We start from the raw sequence: 16,775 nt of genomic DNA, 5'->3' as shown, positions 1-16,775 counted from the left end.
CACAAATTACCCCCCCCTCTATATATGCGTATATATACTCTTTCTGTATATATATAATCAGATACTAAACTGTATTTACTTTGTGAATTTACTTTTAAATCATGTATAAAATTTATAGTGCTATGAATCAAAATTTCAATGAAGTTTTATATTTGTCCATATATTTTCTTCACTGAAGAATGTAAATTTCCATATTCCTTCAAAATACCATCTACTATTCCTTTATTTTATTTTTTTATTTTATTTTATTGTATTTTTTTGTGAACATACTGTACAGAGGGGTTACAATTACATGGGCAGGATAATGCGTACATTTGTTATCAAGCATTGCAGCCTCCTCCTTTGTTTACCCTTCACATCCCTTCCCATCCTCCCGCGCCCCCCCCATCCCCCATGCCCCCCCCACCAAAGTTGTAAAGTTTTTTTCGACATACCAACTTGTACTTCTCATTGTTGCAACAGGTCCACCTGTATCCTTAAATGACTTGTTTTTCCCCATCTCCTCCATAAGTTATACTGACATCAAATATAGTGAAGGCAGGGGTTATACTGTGGGGGAGGGACATACAAAGCAACAAAGAGATAATCTTATAAATGCATTAGAAACAATTGCATGAAAGAAAAAAACATTTAAAATACATATCTAAGGGTTCATTTTCTTAACATCACATTATCTGATCTTTTCCACTTGACTCATACCTATACTAGATATTGCAAATAAGGGAAACCATGGGACCTATGTTTCTTTGGGCCTGGCTTACTTCAGTTAATATAATTTTTTCCAAGTTTTTCCATTTCCTAAGAAATGGGGCAATGTCATTCATTCTGATGGAGGCATAGAATTCCATTGTGTATATATACCACATTTTCTTGAATTGATGAATTCCCTTCAAAATATTCTTTTAGAGCATATTTAATAATAAATACCCCAGCATATATATTTTCATGTCACCTTTATTTCTTTTATTTCTTTTTAAAAAATTATTGTAAATAATTATAAAGATGTACAGAAGGGTTACAGTCATATAATTCTGGTAAAAAGTACATTTCTTATTTTGCCAATCTTGCGGCTTTTACTCAGGGCCTGGGCACTGTCCCTGAGCCTCTCTGTGCTCAAGGCTAGCACTCTACCACTTGAGCCACAGTGCCACCTTTGGTTTTTCTGTTTATGTAGTACTATGGATTTGAACCTAGGGCCTCATGCATGCTAGGCAAGCATTATACCACTAATCCACATTCCCAGCCCAGTACATTTTCTTTGGAACACAGAAACCCTTCAGATTTTATGCAATCCCATTTATTTAGTTTTCTTTGATATGTTGTGTTGCTGGATCTTTACTTAGAAAGTTTCGACTTGTGCCAAAGAGCCTTAGTGTTTCCCCTACCCCTTCCTGTATTTTTTTCGGGGTATCTTATCTTACAATCCATTTGGAATTTATTCTGGTACATGTGATATATAAAGTTCGAAATTCAGGTTTTTGCAGGTGTATAGCCAATTCTGACAGCACCATTTGTCGAAGATGCTGTCTTTCTTCCATCCAGTGTTTTGGCTCCCTTAAAAAAATTACGAGGTGGTGATAAGGTGGGTTTATTTCTGTTCTATTCCATTCGTCCTCAGGCCTATTCTTGTACCAGTACCAAGCTGTTACATTATTTTTATTATTTTGGCTTTGTAACAGAATTTGAAGCTTGGTACTGATAATCCTCCAACACTGTTCTTCCTGTTGAGGATTGTTTGTGCTATTCTGGGTCTTCTTTTATTCCATATGAATTTTTGGATTGCTTATTCTTAATATTGTAGAAGAATGTTGTTGGTATTTTGATGGGTATTGCATTGAATTTGTGGATAGTTTTGGGCACTTTCACAATGCTATTCCTTTCAATCCAGTGATTTAGGAGGTTTTTCCACTTCCTTAAATCTGCTTCAAGTTCCTTTTTCAAGTTTGTAAAGTTTTCATCATAGAGATCCTTCACATCTTTGATTCATTCCTAGGTATGATTTTTGAGGCTATTAAAAAACCAGTTGCTTTCCTAATTTCAGCTTTGCCTTTCTCATTGTTGGCATACAGAAAAAGGATTGATTTTTGTGGGTTAAATTTATACCCTGCTGCTTTGAAAAAGTTTTGGGTCAGCTCAAGTAACTTGGGAGAGGAATCTATGGGATTCTTTAAATACAGAATCATATCATCTTCAAAAAAATGAGAGTTTAACTTCTTTCCCTATTTGGATCCCCTTTATGTTTAGTTTGTGCCTTATTGTCCCAGCTAAGATATATAGTCCTATACTGAAGAGGAGTGGAAAGAGCAGACATTCTAGACTTTATTTTATTATTTTATAGGAAATGGTTTTGACTTTTCACCATTAAGTATAAGGCAGGCTGTAGTCTGTGATATATAGCCTTTATTATATTAAGTAATGTTATTTGTATTCCTAGCTTCTCCAGATTTTAACATAAAAGGGTATTGGATATTGTCAAATGAGTTTTCTGTGACTAGGACCATGTGGCTCTTGTCCTTGAGCTTGTGGATATGTTGAATTACATTAACTGACATGTATATTGAACCAGTTTTGCAACACTAGAATGAATAGTTTCATCATAGTTTATAATTTTTAATGAGCTGCTGAAGTCAATTGGCCAGAATTTTATTGAGAAGTGTTGCATCAATGTTCATCAAAGAACTGGGTCTATAATTCTCATTCTTTAATGGGTCTCTACCTGGTTTTGGGATGAAAGTTATGCTGGCCTGACAACATAACTGGTAGTTTTTTTTTTTTTTTTTTTGCTTTCAATTTCTTTGAAGAGTTTGAGGTGTGTTCAAGTGATTTCTCCTTTGATGGCCTTGAAGAATTCAGCTGTGAATCCCTCTGGTCCTGGTTATCCTTGGTGGCAGGACTTTTATCGACATTTCTACTTCATTAGTTTTTAATGTTGGCTTATTTAGTTGGTTTAAATCTTCTTGCTTTAGTTTGGGTGTATCAATGTTTACTTGGAATTCTTCAATTTCTTCCTGATTCTAAAATTTGTTAACATAAAAGCTTGAAAAATATTTCCTTATAGTCAGGCACCAGTCCTCACACCTGTAATCCTAGATACTCAGGAGGCTGAGATCTGAGGATCACAGTTCAAAGCCAGACAGGGTAGGAAGGACCGTGAGTCTCTTATCTCCAGTTATCCTCCAGGAAACCAGAAGTGGCACTGTGGCTCAATGGTGGAGCTCTAGCCTTGAGTTGAAGAGCTTAGAGACAGTGCCTAGGCCTAAAGTTCAAGCGCCACAACCAACAACAACAAAAAATACTCGCTTATAATATCCTGGATCTTGTTTATCTCTTTCATGATGTTCCCATTCTAAGCTCTAATTTTATTTATTTGGGCATGTTCTTGTTTTTCTTTCTTGGTCATATTTGCTAAGTGTAATACCTGAGTTGCTGAGTTGCAATTCACTGGCAAAAGTTAGAAAAACCCCAGAAAAAGGCTGCCAGTAATCAGCCTTTGTTCCTTCTCCATCCTTGCTAAAATGCAAAACATCTCTACCTCAGTGAAGTTCACCAAGCTGGCAGCTTTGCAGAAGGCTACTGACAACCTTGAGGCTTATAACCAGCTGCACTGAGTTTCTATATTAGTCAGGAGCTTATAATAAAAAGAATTTCTGTATGTTTTGCCTATGCTTCTATGACTCAAGGATATGTTTTTGGTGTGTTTTGCTTCTGTAACCTTGCTACCTTGCCTCAGTAACAGAGCCCAGAAGAACAAAGATGAGAGTCAAGTCAAGTGGAGGCGTCCAATAAGTAAAAAAACACATATGTAACCCTTCAATTTTAACCAGTAAGAATAAAATTAGCTCATAAATGCTACATGTTTACAGTTAGTTTGTGGTTTGCAGTTTTGCCCTATAAAAATTAGCCTGTGAGACTAGGCGGGGTTACTCTCTCTATAGAGACGGCCCTGACTGGTCAGTTTGATTCTTGATGCTTGGTGCAGAATAAAGCTTTGCTTGACTTTTACTTTGAATCAGTCTCCTTCCTTTGATCAAGGATCCTCATCACTAAGGTTCTATCAATTTTGTTATTTATTTTCAATAGACTCAAATCTTTGTTTTGTTGATTCTTTCTGTGCTTTTTTTCTCTAATTCATGTATATCTTATTTAATTTTAAATATTTGTTTCTGTCTACTGGTTTGGGATTTTGCTTGTTCCTCTTTTTCAAGGATATTAAGGTGCATAATTAAATTGATGATTTGAGATCTTTCCAATTTGTTAATGTAGGCACACAGAGCTACAAATTTTCTTTTGAGCACTGCCTTTGATCTGCCCTAGAGAAGCTGGTATTTTGTGTGATCCTTTTCCTTAAATAACATAATGTTTGAATTTCCTTTCTGATCAATTCAATGACCCACTGGAGAGTCAACAATATGTTGTTCAGTCTCCATGAGTTACAGGATTTTCTGTGGTGGCTTTTGATGTTGAACTCTAATTTTCTTCCATTGTGATCTAAGAGAATGTAGGGAAGAATTTCAATATTTCTGATTTTGCACATGTTTGCCTTGTGACCTCAAATGTAGTCTATTTTGGAGAATATTCCATGTGCTTCCAAGAAGCACATGTGTTCTGATGCTGATGGTTTATATATTCTTTAGATGCCTTTTAATTCTAGTTGGTTTTGCCAGGTTGATCTATCCAGACCTGAGAGTTGTGTGTTAAAGTCACCAACAGACATTGTGTTTGGTTCTATGTGTGATTTTAGAGTAAATAGTGTTTGTTGACTTTGTGTGCTCTGGCTTTTGGTGTATTGATATTTAAACTTGTTATGTCTTCCTATAGGAAATGCCTCTCAATCCCTTTATTAGTGTGTATCCTCCTTCTTTGTCTCTTTTCAGTAATTTTGATTTGAAGTCTATTTTATTTGTTACTAGTATTGCAGATCTATCCATATGGTAACTGTTTGCTTGATAGATTTTTTTTTCAGTCTTTCAATTTCAGAATGTTTGTTTCTGTGGGCTAGATGTGTCTCTTGAAGACAGCAGATGAATGAATCTTGCTTTTGGACCTAACTAGTCAGTCTATGTCATTTACTTGAAGATTTAAGTCCATTAATATTTAGAAATCGTACTGAGAAGTGTTTGGTACCTCTTGCCATGTTGTTCACCTACTTAGGGACTGAGCCTTATCATTTCTTTCTATATTTGGTTCTCTGGTAAGTGGTAATTTCCATGCAAATGTCGTGTTCTTGCTCATTTACTCTATGTACTATGTCTTTAAGTATCTATTCTAATGGTGCTTTTGAGTAGATGAATTGTTTCAATGTTTCCCTTTTGTAAAAGTTTTTTTATTTGTCCCTTTGTGTTACTGGGTATACTGTTCTTGGTTGTTAGTTGTTTGCCTTTAAGGCATGATATATTTCATTCTGGGCTCTCTTTGAATTCATGGTCTCAGTTTATAAATCTGTAGTTATTCTGATTGGGTTTCCTCCATAGGTATTTAATCTTTTTTTGGGGGGGGGTCGGTTGTGGGGCTTGAATTCTGTGCCTGGGTGCTGTCCTTCAGCTCTTCAGCTCAAGGCTAGTGCTCTATCACTTGAGCCTCAGTGCCACTTCCAGTTTTCTGGTGGTTTATTGGAGATGAGTCTCATGGACTTTCTTGCCCTGGCTGGCTTTGAACCACGATCCTCAGATGTCAGTCTCCTGAGTAGCTAGGATTGTAGGTGTGAGCCACCAATCCACAGCTTGTATTTAGTCTTTACTCTATGAAACTTTAAGGATCCTTTCTTTGGTCTCTATTAATCCTGTGCAGATTACAATGTGGTGGTGGGATGCTCTATTTTGGTCTTGTCTGTTGGGATTCTAAAGGATTCTTGTTTCTGAATGGGTGTTCAGGAAAATCTATTTTACAATTTCATTAAATATATTTCCTATCCCTTCAGCTTTCTTCTTTCGACCTTTCTCAATGTTCTGATTGAGTCCTGAAGCTCCTGTAAGGACAAATCTTTGCTTGGATTTGTTTTGAATAATTATTCTTTCCCTATAATAGCTAGTCTATAATCCTGAAAATCTGTTTTCTTTGTCATGTAATCTGCTATCAAAAATTTCTACTTTGTGGGCTGGGAAGGTGTCTCAGTGGTAGAGTGTTGGCCTTGCATGTATGAGGCTCAGCACCACATAAGCAGAAAAAGCCAGAAATGGAACTATGTCTGAAGTGGTAAAGTGCTACCCTTGGGCTGAAGAACTGAGGGAGAGTGCCCAGGCCCAGAGTTCAGGCACCATGACAGTCAAAAATAATTCTACTTTGTGTTTTTATTTCCCTGCCTTCTTTTTCATTAATTTTGAGGGCTTCATTCTCTTCACTGAAGCTTTGTTTTAGGTCTTGTATGGACTACTTTATGTCCTTAATTTTATTTTGTGTGTCTGCTCTCATATCCTTTAGTTGAGTGACCTTTTTTTTCACTGGATTCCCTTTCCTTCTCTTGGAATTTATTTAGCTCTCTGTTTCTAGATTCCATGAATTCCTCTAATGATCTTTAGTTAGTTTCATCACATTAACTCATAGTGTTGTTCAAGGTTTCTATCTTTCCATTCAGCATGTTTATCAGCAGGGTTTTAAAGCATATTGAGAACTATTTTCTAATCTTTCATTAACTGTTGTATTTTCAGGTTATTTTGCGTGAGAGTTACAGTTCATTGACTTGCCATTTTCCTTATAGTGCTTTTTTTTCAGTCATGGGGGCCTGAACTCTGGGCCTGGGTACTGTCCTTCAGCTCTTCAGCTCAGCGCTAGCACTCTACCACTTCAGCCACAGCTCCACTTCTGGCTTTTGTTCTGCATATGTGGTGCTGATGAATTGAACCCAAGGCCTCATGCATGCAAAGCAAGTACTCTAACACTGACCCACCTCCCAGCCCTTCCTTATATTTCTATGGGTTGTTCTGCTCATTTGCCACCAAAAGCAAATCCTATATCACAACGTAACAAAACTAACCTGGAGCCCCTTGATTGAATGGATTTCCCTGGTTCAAAATCTTTTCTTTAGGAAGGGTATTGTGGTTCAGGAAAGGAGATTATAAATAGTTGTAGCCAATGAACAAACCTGTTGTTAGCAATAAAACAATTCTAACCAAAAGTCTATCAGGATGAGCCATTTAGACACAGCTAAAATGGAAATAAACACATTTTATCTCACAGACAAATAATAAGTACAAACCAATTTACTAAAGAAAAGGAAGGAGAGAAGGAATATAAATAAAGGAAAATAAGTTAAAATGAAAAGATATATTAAGAGAAATAACAAAAATAGAGGGAGGAACAAATAAGAATAGTGTAATACAGAAAAGGATAGTAACAGAAGATAGAGAACAAAGACTTTAAAAAGTAACCTGAAAACTATATAAATAATAAGTACTAGGAAAAATAGAGAAATAGAAACAAGTAATCAAAATTGGAGCCTGAATTCAGCATGCACACAACTAATCAAGAGGCCTGGTAATCACCATAGACTTTATATCTAAGACTGAACTGAACAGCAATGTAAAAGAGAAGAAAAAAAATCCCTAAGAACAAAGAAGAATATGTTCTACAATTTGTTTTGAGGACCATGTGCCTCCCTGAAATCCACTATTCACTCGCTTACCCAAGTCTTTGATTTTCTTGCATTGGTCACCTTTCTTTGTGGTGTAGTTGGATTTGAGAAGGCTTCTTCATATGGGGGTGAGGCTGTTGCCTTGATTCCTACACTCATAACTGTCTGCACCTTATAAAGTGAACAGATGAATTCTCATGTTAGATTGTTTCAATGTCCAGAATAAAGTTCTCCCTTACAAACTTGTAAGGAAGTGGAGCCATAGCTTAAGTGGTAGAGTGCTAACCTTGAGCTGAAGAGCTGAGGGACAGCACCCAGAGTTCAAGCCCCACAACTGACAAAGAAAAAAAAAAGAAAAGAAAAGAAGATGAATTTAAGATGGGCATTGGTGGCTCATGCCTGTAATCTTACCTACCAGGAATACTGAGATCTAAGGATCATCATTCAAAACCACCTTGGGCAGGAAAGTCAGTGAAATGTTTGTCTACAATTAACAACCAAAATGCTGGAATTGGAGTCTGGTTAAAATGGATGAAAATGTAAATATTTACAGTCTTGTCACTGAGTTCAAACTCCAGTGCCAGCAACCACACACACACACACACACACACACACACACACACACACACACACACACACACACACACAAATGAAGTTGACTTACAGTTTTAGGGGGAAGATATATAAAATGTTTTCTTTGCTAAAACTAAGTAATCAATGGGGACATGCCCCCTTTAGAGAAATTCTAAGAGGTAATACTCCTTCCCGCTTAACCTCCTATAGGCCTCCTTAATTCTTTGGCATATTATTCATTCTTCCATATTCACATTAAATAGTGTAGCATATGCTCTTTACTTTCACTTTCTACTTCCTTTTTTATTGTGAAAATACCGTACAGAGGGGTTACAATTACATGGGCAAACAACTTCCTTCTTTTAAGGGGATATTTTAATTACTTAGGGTCTACCTGGATAATCTAGACTACTACCTAAATGTTCTTATAATAATCACATCTGAAAGAACTTTTCTCCATCTAACCTATGTGTAGACTCCAAATTCACTGTTATATGAATTTCTATGCTGAGAACATTATTATTACATTTCATCAGTAGTGCCTAGTAAAATGTTATATCCTGATTGAGTTAGAAATAATAACAGTATGTATTATACTTAGAATTGACTTAGAAAACAACAAATTTACAAACACAAAACACACATACAAACACACACAGACTCCTCATCAGTCCATTTCATGCATGTGCCAAGAATGAACACATATGAACTCCTGACACTCTCCCTGGGACTTCAGCTCAGCTCAATACCCTGATTGATGTTATCCACCAGAATTGCCCTCTACTTGGATACAGGAAGCCCAAAGGTCACTTCCTAATCTGGAATTCATATGTCTTTGATAAGCTTTGCCCCTTGAACTACATTGACCCTCACAGTGGTGTTGGATTCTGATACTTTCTAGCCTCAACAACTCAGACTGAGTGCATTCCAAATATCTAATTTGACCACACACAATTACTTTTCCCACATCTGTACGTATTCTCTACTCTCGATTTAGGTAATGACTCTGTGTATCCTGAGGCTACCACTTTAATCTTTCCCTAGCCAACCTGAAACCTCTATCTTATTGTAAATTGTAATGTGTTATCAGACAGATAAATATTGTTAAGACTGGAATGAAGAACTCATATTGCCAATGGTCTATTCTATTAAATAACCTGAATAGTACTTGGCAAATTAAGACCAGTTAATTTGACAGACTTTGTGAATTTGTTTTTCTATAAATTCTGACATCGTACAAATAGACAAGCATCTCTGCCTACATTTCTGATGTAATTCACTCATGATATAACACCTACTCAGATATACAAGTTTCATTAAACTATCCAAATCAAATTTTACCTTTTATCCATTCTATCATGTTGCATTGTTTTCATTTTCTCCAAATATTTGATTAGCCTTGAAAATGTTTAAACATTTTATTTGGTCAATAATATTACTGTATTATTCCTGAGTGAAATGTTAAATGTCTTGCAGTGATGTGAATGAAAGGCATTTGCCAATGTTGGTTGAGAAAGACAAAATTATAAAGCTGGCTCCAATGAGTTATTAGAACATCCATAATCAACCCTCTTCTGCAAGATTTTGAAATTTTTCATTGAAAACAATAGCTGCTCAAGTTAAAGCTAAAAACATCATTTTGGAGTTAAAAATGTAATACCTTTTCATTGAAACACAACGGTCAAACTCTTTCATATAATTAATACATGCTAACAAATGTTAATCTAAAAAACCCTTCAGATAACATGTTCAACTTATCCATTGCATGGGATCTAAACAGAAGAGAGCTCATTTTGTGCCATGGAGTCTACTTATAGAGAACTGTGTATGCATTTCCTCATGCAATTTAGAAGGCCATTCATTGACATGAGCAGAGATTGAAGCGTGTGCTATTCATGCTTGAGGTAATGGTTGGCTATTATTTATTTCTTGATTTATAAACTGCCTGAAAATTTTCAATTAGTCATGCTTCAATATATGCTTCCTGTAGTTAATCTGGGATATGTGGTTTAAGAAACTTTGGTATTTAGGAAATTTTTCTTAATGTCTCATATTAACTGTAAGTTACTTCTCATAATGCTTTATATTTCAAGCTACTATACTTAGAAAATAAATATACATTAGTTTTAGAGACTATTTGACCATCAATATTTTGATAATTTAGCAATTTCATCTCACACACAGTTAATAAGACTCATTATATTCTTACAACTTTTGTGATGAAATAATTTGCTACAAATTACTGTCAACCATTACTAAGTGTCATTTCTACAGTAAAGTACCATTAACACTTTTTAGATTAATCTGAACTATGAATTGTGTCATGAATTCTTTCTCTTGGATTGTTCATATTGCCAAGACCAATGAAAAACATTTAAATTTTAATCATTATCTTTTAAATAATGGGATGATATACAACCCAAATCTTGTTATGAGACTTTAAGGCTTACAATTTTACATATAATATTAAATAGCTGTTTTTCATTGCCAAGTTTTTCCTAAGTAAAATATTATTTGTAGATCATTAGCAGACATTTTAGTTAATACATGATAATTCTGTTACTAGTATTACATTTTCCTTCATCATAAGATACAGATTTATTGCTGAAACAAATCCTTGATAATTTATTAAACCCTAACTAATGAGTAGTTAGTTAGGAACCAATCTGGTAATTCTAGTGCTATGGTGGATATTTAAGTCTCTAAGACTTGATTCTTATGTTTTACCTTGAAAAATGTTGGAAGATTAATGACAGCAATTTTAATGAAATGGAATTTTATAATATCTGTGTTGCATTATGGAAAACCTGTGAGAAGTAGCAATAGTGTTACTTGTACATATCATTTAAAAACTGTTGAGTCAAAAGGAAGATTACCAAGCTTATCTGAACTATTTAGAACAGAAGAACTTAAAAAGAAATCCTGAACTAGAAAAAACTTAGTAACATACTGGAGTGAACATCATGAATAAACCTATCAGTGAATTGAAAAAACTACAATGTTGTTACCAATTCTACTTCCTATGAGTTATTATTATTAAGATTGATTTGTACAAGGGATAGCTACATGAATCTATCTTTCAATTTGGCAAGGTAATGCAATGTGAAAACGAAATCAATATTTCCATCATGCATTATCTCTACAACTCCAAATTGGTTATAGGGAATGTGTCTACTCAGTTAACATAGTTTAGAGAACCTCAGTTACTATTATTGACATGGCAATCACAATAAAACTGAAAATAAAAATGTCACAGAATGGGAAAAGATTTTTACCAGCTATGCATCAGAGAAGGTCCTAATACGAAAAATATAGAGCTAAAAGAAATTAAAACCCTCAGAAAACCCTCAAAGAAACAACAGCCTAATTAATAAATGGGCTGCATTTCACAGAGAGACTTCTCAGAAGCAGAAGTAGATATAGGCAATAGACATATGAAAAAATATTCAACACCTCTGGCCATAAAAGAAATGCAAATCAGAACAACAGTGAGATTCCACCTCACCCCAATTAGAATGGTCATTATCAAGAAAGCTAACAACAAATGCTGGTGTGTATGTGGCTCAAAGGGAACTCTATTACATTGATGGTGAGAACATAAACGTGTTCAACCACTCTGGACAGCAGTATAGAAGGCCCGCACATTTATCCAACCTTTCTTTGATTTGTTGTGCTTCTGGGTCTCTATTAAGAAAATTTTGGCTTGTCCAGGCCCAAAGAAACATAGGTCCCATGGTTTCCCTTATTTGCAAAAGCTAGTATATGTATTAGTCAAGCAGAAAAGGTCAGATAATGTGATGTTAGGAAAATGAACCCTTAGATATGTATTTTAATGTTTTTTTCTTTCATGCATTTGTTTCTAACGCATTTATAAGATTATTTCTTTGTTGCTTTGTATGTCCCTCCCCCACAGTATAACCCCTGCTTCCACTATATTTGATGTCGGTATAACTTGTGGAGGAGATGGGGAAAAACAAGTCGTTTAAGGATACAGGTGAACCTGTTGCAACAATGAGAAGTACAAGTTGTCATGTCGAAAACGAGCTTTACAACGTTGGTGGGGGGGAGGGGAGAGGGAGGGAGGATTGGGTGGGGGGGCTGGGAGAGGAGGCTGGGAAGGGATGTGAAGGTAAACAAAGGAGGAGGCTGCAATGCTTGATAAGAAATGTACGCATTATCCTGCCCATGTAATTGTAACCCCTCTGTACAGTATTTTCACAAAAAAAATAAAATTAAATTAAAAAAAAAAGAAAATTTTGGCTTGTGCCAAGGAGACCTATGCTTTCCCCTATTCTGTTCTGTAATGTTTTCAGGGTGTCTACTCTGATTTCGAGGTCTTTGATCGATTTGTAGTTGATTCTGGCTGACGGTAATATACAAGGGTCTACCTTTAGTTTTCTACAGGTGATTAACAAATTTTGCCAACACCATTTACTGAAGAGGCTGTCTTTCTTTCATTCTATTTTTTTAGCTACCTTATAGAAGACTAGGTGGCTATAGTTCTGTGGGTTCATTTCTGGGTTTTCAATTCTATTCCATTGGTCCTGAGGTCTGTTCTTGTGCCAGTACCAAGCTGTTTTGATTACTATGACTTTGTAGTAGAGTTTGAAATTTGGTATTGATATTCCTCCAGCACTGTTCTTTCTGTTAAGGATAGTTTTTGCTATTTGGGGTCTTTTATCATTCCATATGAATTTTTGGATTGCTTCTTCTATTTCATTCAAGAATGAGGGTGGAATACACACTTCTCTAATTTGGGGAGAGGAAGGGAAAAACAAAACACTTAAATAAGGATACAGGTTGTCCCATTGTAGCAATGATATGTACAAAACACTATGTTGAATAAGAACTTTACAACTTTGGCGGGAGAGGGGGGTAGTTGTGACAGTGGGAGGGAAGGGATGGTAGGGGAAAAACAAAAGAGAAGGCAACAATGCTTGATAGGAAATGTTCTCATTACCTTGCTCATGTAACTGTAACCCTTCTGTACAGCATTTTTACAATAATAAATGTAAAAAAATAAGGTCCTCACAAAACTAAACATAGTCTATAACCCAGAAATTCCATTTCTGGGCATTTATCTAATACAACACCAAAAATGATATACCAACATGCTTATTGCACTCAACTGTTTAGAATCCCATAGCTGGGCCCTTCAGAATGTTAATGGAAATACAACAGTTCAGAAAAAAATAAAAAGAATGAAAAGAATAAAAATAAATCAAATTTTATTCTGTGGAATTTGGTTTAATGAAACTATTGGGGGAAAAACTGTTTTAAGCCTCAAAAGTTAAAAAGGTGTCAGTGTATAAGAATCTTTCAGTCTTGGTTTTAAGTCAGAATTAGATACTGATAAGAAGAAAGGTAAATCAAATGCTATTAAGAATGTAAAACTGGCATGATGGTTCATCACTACAGTTCCAGAACTCAGGAGGCTGAGGTAGAATAATGGCCAATACATAGTGAGATGCTGAATTAACAAAAGAACAAAAAGTGAGGAGAATAATAATAATAGCTCCTTCTTGATGGCCAATAGACACATGAAGAAATGCTAAACCTCTCTAGCCATAAAAGAAATACAAACAATAACAACATTGAAATTCCACCTCACCCCAGTTAGAATGGTTATAATCAAGAACTCTAATAACAACAGATGCTGGAGGGGATGTGGACAAAAGGGAACCTTCCTGCATTGTTGGTGGGAGTGTAAACTTGTTCAGCCACTTTGGAAAGCAGTATGGATGTTCCTCAAAAGACTCCACATAGAGCTCCCCTATGACCCAGCAATCCCACTTTTGAGCATTTACCCAAATGATCACAAACAAGACCATACTAAAGCTACCAGCACAACTATGTTTATTGCAGCATTATTTACCATAGCTAAGATATGCAACCAACCCACATGCCCTTCAGTAGGTGAATGGATCAAGAAAATGTGGTGTATATACACAATGGAATTCTATGCCTCCCTCAGAAAGAATGGCATTGCCCCATTTGTTAGGAAATGGAAAGACTTGGAAAAAATTATATTAAGTGAAGTAAGCCAGGCCCAAAGAAACATAGGTCCCATGGTTTCCCTTATTTGCAATAACTAGTATATGTCTAAGTCAAGCAGAAAAGATCAGATAAGTTGATGTTAGGAGAATGAACTCCAAGATAAGTATTCAAATGATTTTTGTTTTTGTTTTCCTTTCATGCAATTGTTTCTAACATATTTATAAGATGATTTCTGTGTTGCTTTGTATATCCCTCCCCCACTGTATAACCCATGTTTTCACTGTATTTGATGTTGGTATAATTTGTAGAGGGGAAGGGAAAAAACAAATCATTTAACTAAGGATACAGGTGGACCCATTGCAACAATAAGATCTACAAGTCATGTCAGAAAATGAACTTTACAACTTTGGTTGTGTGTGGGGGATCTGGTGGAGGGAGGGGGGAGTATGGGAAGAGATTGGAAGGGGAAACAAAGAGGAGGCAACAATGCTTGATAAGAAATGTACTCGTTATCTTGCCCTTGTAATGGTAACTTCTCTGTATAGTATTCTCACAATAAAAAAAAAATTTAAAAATAAATAATAGTTCCTTCCAAGATCTAGTAGGTCACAGGAATTGTAATAGACTTGGGACAAGAAAATATTTTGACCAGTATTTAGAGTACATAATAATCTACAAAAGGCTATGCAGGCCAAGAAGCATGGAGATTACTTTTGGAAAAATTTGAAATTTTATCACTTCTCTGTTGTACTCGTGGTGTACATCCTTCCTGTCAATCATGATCCTTCTTGATGTTACTTCCCCATCTCTTCTTCCCAGCTTATGAAACTGTACCTCAACTATAATTATTCAACTAATTTTCTGTTCACCTATTCCTTTCCCTTGGAAGAAAGGTGTGCTTGGTGCTTACTATTGCCAAAAGTCCCAAAATATCTGTTTTTGCAGTTTTCTGGTCACTTAAGCAGTGGAAAACCCACTTACAATACCTTTCCCATTTCTTCATTCTCAGACCTGACATGGCCTCTGATCCCTCTTCCTGCTTAGAGTTGCCCTTAGGTAATTCTCAGGTTTGCACTTACTGCTCTGACCTTTCAGAGGCATTCCGCTGGTCAATGTGTGTTGGTCAGCTTCAAGTTGAACTAAGAATACTGGCCTTCCATCCAGTGTTATTCCCAATAGTCTGATGGTATCTCCACTACCAGGTAATCTGAACCACAATTGCACCACATTTTCATCAGGAATGAGCATATTATTTAATGGCGGCTGCCATGGATCAGGGATGTCTTCACAAGAAGTCTGATTGAAGTCTGGCCTTAGAGGGCAGTTTGGGACTTATGGAGGTAGAGATCAAAGGACTAGATATTTCCAAAGGGGTGACAAGCAAGGGCTTGAACTTTCTCCTGATAATCAGTGTACTGTCACTGACAGCACTGTCAACATCATCTCATTGTTTCCCCATCTAACTTTCACATAAGCCACTTGGAATCCATAGTGGTGCTTAGGAAAAATGCACATACTTGTATTTCCCCTCTGATTGACTCCCAGAATCCCTGGAATAACAGCACAGAATATGCTAATTTTCAAATATCTTGAATCAAAATGGCTGGTAATATTATAGTGGGTAATATACATTTAGAGAGAGATAATATACATTCATAAGCATTTCCCAGCAGCACTATTATCACAAATTATTAAAGCTCTTTAAAGTGTATAACATTTATACTTTACAAAATAACTGAAATCCTGCTCCTATTTTAATTCAGTTACCAGCCTTGTGTTTTGTTGAAAATGAATGGTGATATATTCATGTTCATATACATATTTAAATATATGCATCCATAGATACATGATAAAGAAATCCATGTAAATGAATTACATTCATAAAATTATATATAAATGTACATTTTAAGAAAATAGGGTATTATTTGAATTTAAAATAAATATTACTGAGTCCACAGTGAAATAAATGTTTTAATAAATAATGAAAGAATCAAGAGATTCTTGTAATATAATTCTGGCTAGAAATGTAGAAAAATAGGACAGTGCCACTTGAGTACCACAGCAACAATTGCCACAAACACAATCTGCAGATAAAAGAGTGGGAGAACATTTGAGAAACTTTTGATTTATATAGTTTCAAAATATCAAAATATTTAATTTTACCTCCTCACAAAAATATGTACTACTACACTTTTGGCTTTGATTTATGTGCTACTTAAATCTCTCCCTTATGTAGTGATTAACTTTCAATAAGATATGAAATGAAAAGTGCTCATTTTGAGTCAGAGAAAAATTACAAACATCCCTTAATGAAGAAACAAGTTTACCCAGGTGCATGTGGCTCATGCCCCTAATTCTAGTTACTAAGAAGGCTGAGATCTGAAAATTGTGGTTTAAACCAGACATGGAAGAAAAAGCCATGAGGCTCTTATCTCCAATTAACCACTCAAAAATCAGAAGTGGGGCTGTGGCTCAAAGTTGTAGAGCATTAGCCTTGAGCAAAAAAGCTCAGGGATAGAACACAAGCCCTGAGTTCAAGCCCCACAACACCCACGCAAAAAAGAAAGGAAAAGAAAAAAGAGAAAAAAAGAGATACCTTAAAAAATTACATCTATATGAAGTCTTTAAAAACACTCTA

Source organism: Dipodomys merriami, unplaced genomic scaffold, assembly GCF_024711535.1.
Source record: "Dipodomys merriami isolate MVZ:Mamm:240054 unplaced genomic scaffold, mDipMer1.0.p SCAF_3, whole genome shotgun sequence".
NCBI lineage: Eukaryota > Metazoa > Chordata > Mammalia > Rodentia > Heteromyidae > Dipodomys > Dipodomys merriami.
Note: the sequence above shows the minus strand (reverse complement) of the source record.